Below are 6,690 nucleotides of genomic sequence, written 5' to 3' on the forward strand. Positions count from 1 at the left end.
AGGGAGACAGCAGGGCAGGCTTCCCTCTGTAACCACCAGCTTTGCCTCCAGCCTTGCCATCAGGAGAGTTGCAGGCACCACGCAGGTGCTGCAAAGAGCCTTTGCACTTTCAGAAGCGTGTACTTTACCTCCTGACAGCATACAGATAAATGACCTTGTTCCTGAAGAAATTCTACACATTCTGGCAAAGGGATCTCCTCCTAACAAGGAGCCTGCAAGCAAGACAGGAGCTGGGGCACAACTACAAGCATTAGCCTGACTGAGTGTTCATCACTGCAGGGGTGCCTGCATCTTCACAAACCCACTTCGTCTTTCTCAGAGCATCTTTGAGGAGTCTGGCTGGCCTCTGCTTTCTGTGTCCGTGGCTGAGGATGGAGGCAGACACGCTGTGGGAAGACACATGCCAAAAGGATGACCCCTGCGGTAACACCTAACCTATATACAAACTCTCGGCTAAGGAGGTTATTCCACTTGGAATCAATACCAATATCTCTGCATCACTGATGCTGCTCTACATGGCATTGAGGGCAAACTGCCTTGAAAGGAGCCTGCGGGAAGAGCACAGAGTTTTACCCTCACCGTCTGGTCCTGACCAGGCTGCTTGGCTGCAGGGAAGCTGTGGCATCTTTTCTGCTGAGGGCAAGGCTATTTCTCTCCTTCTCATTAGGATTTTGTTTAAGACATTAAAAAGGCAACCAGTTGGAGGAGGGGATTGGCTGCCCACATGTTATAATAATGCAGAAAAGCAACCATTTTGTTACAGATAAAGACAGTGATACTGAACTTAGTGTCCTGCAAAGATGGGATGCTTTTCAGACACATGGGTGAGACCTTCATTAAAGGTGGATGCATATTATTAAATTGGCCTACATACTGGTCCAGAACATTTTTCCATGCCTCCTATCCTATGAAAGCTCTTTTCGCCCATCAAGTCCATGAAGGATGCTGCCAGCCACTCCCAGCCTTTATTTTATACTCTTGCCTTTAGTGAGGCATAAACTGTACAGACATATGCCAGTATATCAAACAACATTGTGAGACAGACTGTAGGAAAAGTGCATGGTGTGTTGACTATGGGTCTTTGTTTGTTTGTGAAACTGCTACCTGAAACGTGTTGCTGCTGTTCTCCTTAGCAGCCCTGGCACTCTGGCTTGCATCTCTTCTCCCCTTGGAGACCCCTTTTCCCTGAGCGCTTGCGGATGAAAGTCACCCTCAGGGATCAAATTGTGACATCTGCTAGATTACTCCAGTGCCGTTGCCATCCCCTGTATAAATACTTTGGCATTTGTACTGTACTATGTAAACCCATTAAAAACATGTAATAAAAAGGCTTATATAACTTCTTAAAGCCATAATTACTACTCCAACTGTGGTGTTTTGTAGAATTCTGAGCATTATAGATTAATCCCTTTGCCAAATTACATTTTTTAATGAAAGAGATTCATCCTCGAGCTTAGAAGTGTAAAAATGCCAGTAAAATTGATTGCATCCAAAATAAAAAGGGAGAACTCTGAGCCCAGAGTAACACCAAGGTAATCTTTAAAACGTACAGAAAATAGGAGTTTGTAATAGAAACTCAGGGTAATTTTTAAGCAAAACTGGACATCTGTCTGGGATTACAGTATAGATACAGGAGAAATATAGACAACAAACTGATATTGCAAAAATCTTTTTGCAATAGCACATGAACTACTTATGAGATATCACTGCTTAATTCCTGTAAACTGGAATGTTTTTTAAAAAATGGTGATACATGTTCTCAATTTTTGTACCAGCATCTGTTCAATAAAATTGCCAGCCCTTACTTTAAAAAGCCCGCAGAGTTTTGCTTGTTCAGAATGATTAGACAATTTAGTTAAAGACAGACCGTAAAATCACTGTTGTTCCTCTCTGGGAGTGAAACACAGCTGCTAGAGGCAATAGTCACATTTGTAGATACCACAAAGATTAGGGTTAAATAAATAAAGGTAAGGTCCAGGGACAGCAGAGAGCTGCAAAACATCTTCTACTGAAGGGTTGTCTCATTCCTCTTCTCATTCCTGCAGCGACTGTATGTACACAGGTACAGGTATGTACGTGTGCGAATGCACAGGAGCGTGACTCAGAAGTAAACCTTGATCTACAATCCCCTCTCCAGGCCATTAATTATCAATTATCTCTTTCATCAAATTCAGAGCACACGGCTAGGCTGTGGTGTTCGAATCTCTCCATAGCTGGAGGGAAAAGAGAGCTTCTGCCCGTGCCTTGTGCTGAGCTGCTGAACAGCAAGATCAATCTTGCGTTAAGCTGCCTAAATAGCCCACGAGCTTGAGGAGAGCTAATGGGAGACTGCACGAACATATTTTTTTCAGCTGTTATCTTCAAACCTACCAGTGGCAAGATGAGAAGTAGCTGTAATGATCCACGCAGCTGAGCTTTAGCCTTGACAGCTGTTCAGACACATATTTCTCAGTGGCGGTAAGTGGGTAATAGACCACTGTGGCCAATTTACTTCTCCGTTGCTAACTTCTAAAAGATAACAGAAAGAGATTCTTTCTTTGAGTTTTCGGTGGGATTTCAGGCACAGGAAGGAGTGAGGGCTGTACCTCCCCTGCAGAGCTGCTGGCTGCATGCAGGCTCCAGGGAGGTCTGTCACTTGGTGCATCGAGAAATACTTCCAGGATTTCCAGCTGCAGTTTTAAGGAACAGAAGTTGAGAACAGGCTTGCGCTGAAGCCCTCACTGAGAAGTCACCCGAGGAGCTATAAACATTTCATCCCACGTTGCTCACGGCTATGGCAGAGCTTCAGCACATAAATGTGCAAGGCAATGAAACAGGCCTGGACCAAAGCTCTGACTCCTGCAGACCCAGGATCAGAGGCACAGGCATCTTCTGTGGGGAAGGACACACCATGCTTCTCTTCATGCAGTCACTTCTAAAATGACCTTGTGAAAGTTTCTACACAAAATCTCTCTGTTTTCATGTGCACGGACCAATGTCACTCCAGTTTTCAAAGCATTAGCCAGGAGCGTAGGAGGGAGAAGAGGAAAAAAAGTCTTCCTTCGCTCTGTCCTGTAGATTTTGGCAAGTGGCTCATAGCAAATCCAGCGGGGTTGTTAAGCGGAGTCGAAAAGAACATTTTTATTCATTTACTCATTTTATAGGAGGAATGGTTGAGTTCCATTAACAGCCCTTGGAGAATCCAGAGAATTCCCAGTGGTGTTTTTCCTGCTGGGGGTTTAATTTTGCAGCGATCTGGGCAGACATTTTGACTAGCCAGAAGATAAACAGAAACCTTGACATTGGGTGGATGCAAAAGACGGATGGTGGTAGCCAAGACTGAACTAAAAATGGCCATAAGAGAGACAACATTAAGTATCTGCTGCAAAGGAGAGATTTTGCTACCAACAACATCCCAGGCAAGATGTAATTTACAAGCAGCAAAGGCAGCATGAAAGCAATGAAATTCCATTGATGTTAAACTTTTTCCTTCCCAAGGTTTAGCACTGTGCTCTCACCATAGACAAATTTGTAAATGCGGGAGGAATTTTATATTTTTAAAGGCTCTTCCTGGAGAAATGAAGAAAGCTGTAGAAATCTGTGGCACCTACACAGAAAGTAGATACACTAGGACCAATGTCTGATTTTGGTTATCAGGGCATAGTGCTCGCTGCTCTCAGTAGAAATTGCATGCTCATATTCAGAGTCGCTGTTTCGGTTACTCCTTGCATTACGTGGCAGTACTTTGTGCTCTATTGGATCCAGCATGATATATTTTCCTCTAACACTATCAATCTCGGTTTGGGGACGACATGGAGGGGAGGCTATTTGCTGCCTGACTTAAAGAGTGAGCATGTCTTGCAGAAGCTGTGAAACTTTGGAGAAGCTGTATTTCCCAGCAATCACCCCAAAAAGGCCCATCCTCCTGTTGAGCTGGAGCTGCATGCCTTATGCTGCAATTTTAGTTTGCTTTTCTTCTTAACAGGCATTGCTCACGTACAGCTATCTTTGCAGGAGATTCTTTGGGGAAGAAATTAGTTTATACTTCACTTATTAAAATGGAGAGGATGCTGGAGAGGTGAGAATGTTTAAGGTACTATCTTAACTCCCATTGATTCTCATGCTAATCCAGATAAGATTTCTCATTGTTCCTGAAATTTCCTGAGATCCTTCTCTACCACTGTTCCCTTTTTCTATCTTTAGAAACCCTCTGTTCTGTCTTAAACAGGCAAACTTACATTCAAAAGAGATGGGGGATAAGCCTAATAAACTCAATCGTTTGTTAAAATACAAAAACAAAATGAAAACCCTGAGTTAAATTCATTAACAGTTCTTTATCAGGATCTCTCTTAGCATGCTCACAAATTGGCGTTGATCATCTTTCTAAGAAAGGGAATGTCTCATCAAGGTCGGCATTTACAGTTAAAGCTCAGCGATGACAAGAAGGGTGGCTGGATTGAAGTATTTGAGCTTTCTGTTGAAGCTATACAATGAGAGAAGAACAACAAATGAACCTGTGATGCTAAAACCAAGAAAGACCTTGTGGCTTTTATTCTGCTCAGTCAGACCTCTTTGTTTGAATATACATTGTTCAAGCTTTTAGGAAAGCTTCAATTTCTCAAGGTTTAGACTTCAAGAGAGAGTTTTAAAATGTATTTGGGAACTTTATGCTTTTTGAGTCTTGACCTCTATACTCCTGACTTTAAGATTTTCTCCATAACCATACAAACACAAACTTATATTTTAATAGGGTCTTCACATGCCATTATTTATTGACCAGATGTTGATACTCTAAAACAACCTTGGTGCTAAGAATTTTCTGACGATTTTGGCTAGCAGTGCTGTAACTCTTGTGTCTTGTCACAATTAGTGTACTCGATGTATGTCTAAACCACTCTTCCCTGGGCAGTGCAATTACTTCTGTCCTCCAGATGAACGATGCCATTTCAGTCAGAGAAGCAGAGGCAGCCCTGTGCCAGCCCAAGAGACCTTCTGCTGATGAACTCCAGGCAAAGCTCATGGATGGAGTCAAGTGCCTGTCTCTTAAGCTGGTATCAGTTGTGGTTGCTGCAGTCACACTCTCCCTCTGCCCTCATAAACGTGTTTCTCCCTTGCACTAGTACCGGGGCTTGTCTGATCCACTCGTGAGCCACCTAATGGGGGTGGAACCAGAGGAAAAGCATGTGGTTGTCAGGTAGGTCAGCTGCCAGAGCCAACTCGCTTCCCTGTGGCAAGCACCAGAGCCTGCCCAAGGGACTGATGGGGACCCCTGAGCAGGGGCAGGGGGAGAAGCACTCTGATCTGCACTGCATTTTCCCAGAGGCATAAACCCCCCAGAGGCTGTCCCACATTGGCTTTAGGCCGACCAAAAGACAGGATGGTACCAAAAAGAATGTCCAGGTCTATTAGGAAACTGCTCAAGATAGAATTTTTCTTGAGTTAGCTTTCTTCTGGGTCATTGCCCTGGTTTGGTTTAGCTTAGAACAAAGGAGCCACCCTCCTGCTACAGGAATGGAAGGCAGGACTGCCACCTACCCGCTTCCAAGAGAAGCCTGCATTTAGGGCGGTTTAAAACAACCGTGGAATTGCTTTAACCTAATTTAGAAGAATAGTTTACGTAAAAAAAAGGACAGCAATGTTTAAATGGCAGGGAGCATGCACCTGGCCTGCCAGCGCATCTGAGCTTGGAGCTTGGAGCCATGCTTGTAATCCCACTTCTGCAGACAGATCACTGCTCCCTCCCTTATCTTCCCGCGTGCAGCTCCTCCGTCCCACTGCCAGCAGGTCTAGTTGCTGGGCTGCTGGTGGCCTCCGCTTCTCCTGGTGCTCCTCTCTGACCTGCTCCCCTAGCAGCAGTCAGCTCTGGCTCTGCCCCAGGCTGTGGACAGGAAAGGTCAGAGAGGAGCAGGCCAGGCTGCTGCCAGGGAGAGAACAGTGGAAAAGAGGGAGAAGCAGCTCAGCGCAGAAGGCTTCTCCCTTGCCAGCAGACAAGGCAGGGGTGCTGGAAGCACAGTACTGCATGCAGGGGACAAGAGCCACAACCTCCCTCCCCCGCTTGGCAAGGAAACAGGGAGTAGCTGTGCGTCCATGCCCTGCACATCCCACCTGGGAATGTATTTATTATTCACTGAACTTCATGTGCCACAAACCGGCTGCCATCGCCCTCCTCCCTGTTCCCGCAGAGCTTGCCTCCTGCCACTGGCACATCTCCCCACCTGCAGTTCCTCCTTCAGAAAATCCCACCAACCACCACTACCTGCTCATAGCTCAGCAATGGTTTAGTGCTCCCGCAGAAGTGAGCGGGACACCTGCCCTCTGCACTGCCTCTTGCCCGTGCTCAGCTCACCCAGAGCCTTTCCTTCACAGATGAAACCAAGGATGTCTCATGAAAATTCGCAGATGGCCCATGCTGACCCCAGAGAGAGGTTAGGATGCAAAGTACAGGCTTAGAAGAGTTATTCATGTGCATGAGGTGTCCCAGCCAAATTGGGGCACCCCAACTGTGGTTTCACGAAGGATTCTTATACCTGTCAAATGTTCAGGTCCAACACGATTTGACTAATCACTAACACCCACACTGCCGACTACTAATCATAGTAAAACGTTGCAAAGCAACTCTGTTTTTGCAGCATTCTTGCTGTTTGTCTCTTGATCCAGACTTCCCTGGAGTCAGACTTGCTAGAGTTACTTATCTGTAATGCCAGGCGATGC

This window comes from Nyctibius grandis, chromosome 1, assembly GCF_013368605.1.
Source record: "Nyctibius grandis isolate bNycGra1 chromosome 1, bNycGra1.pri, whole genome shotgun sequence".
Taxonomy (NCBI): Eukaryota; Metazoa; Chordata; class Aves; order Nyctibiiformes; family Nyctibiidae; genus Nyctibius; species Nyctibius grandis.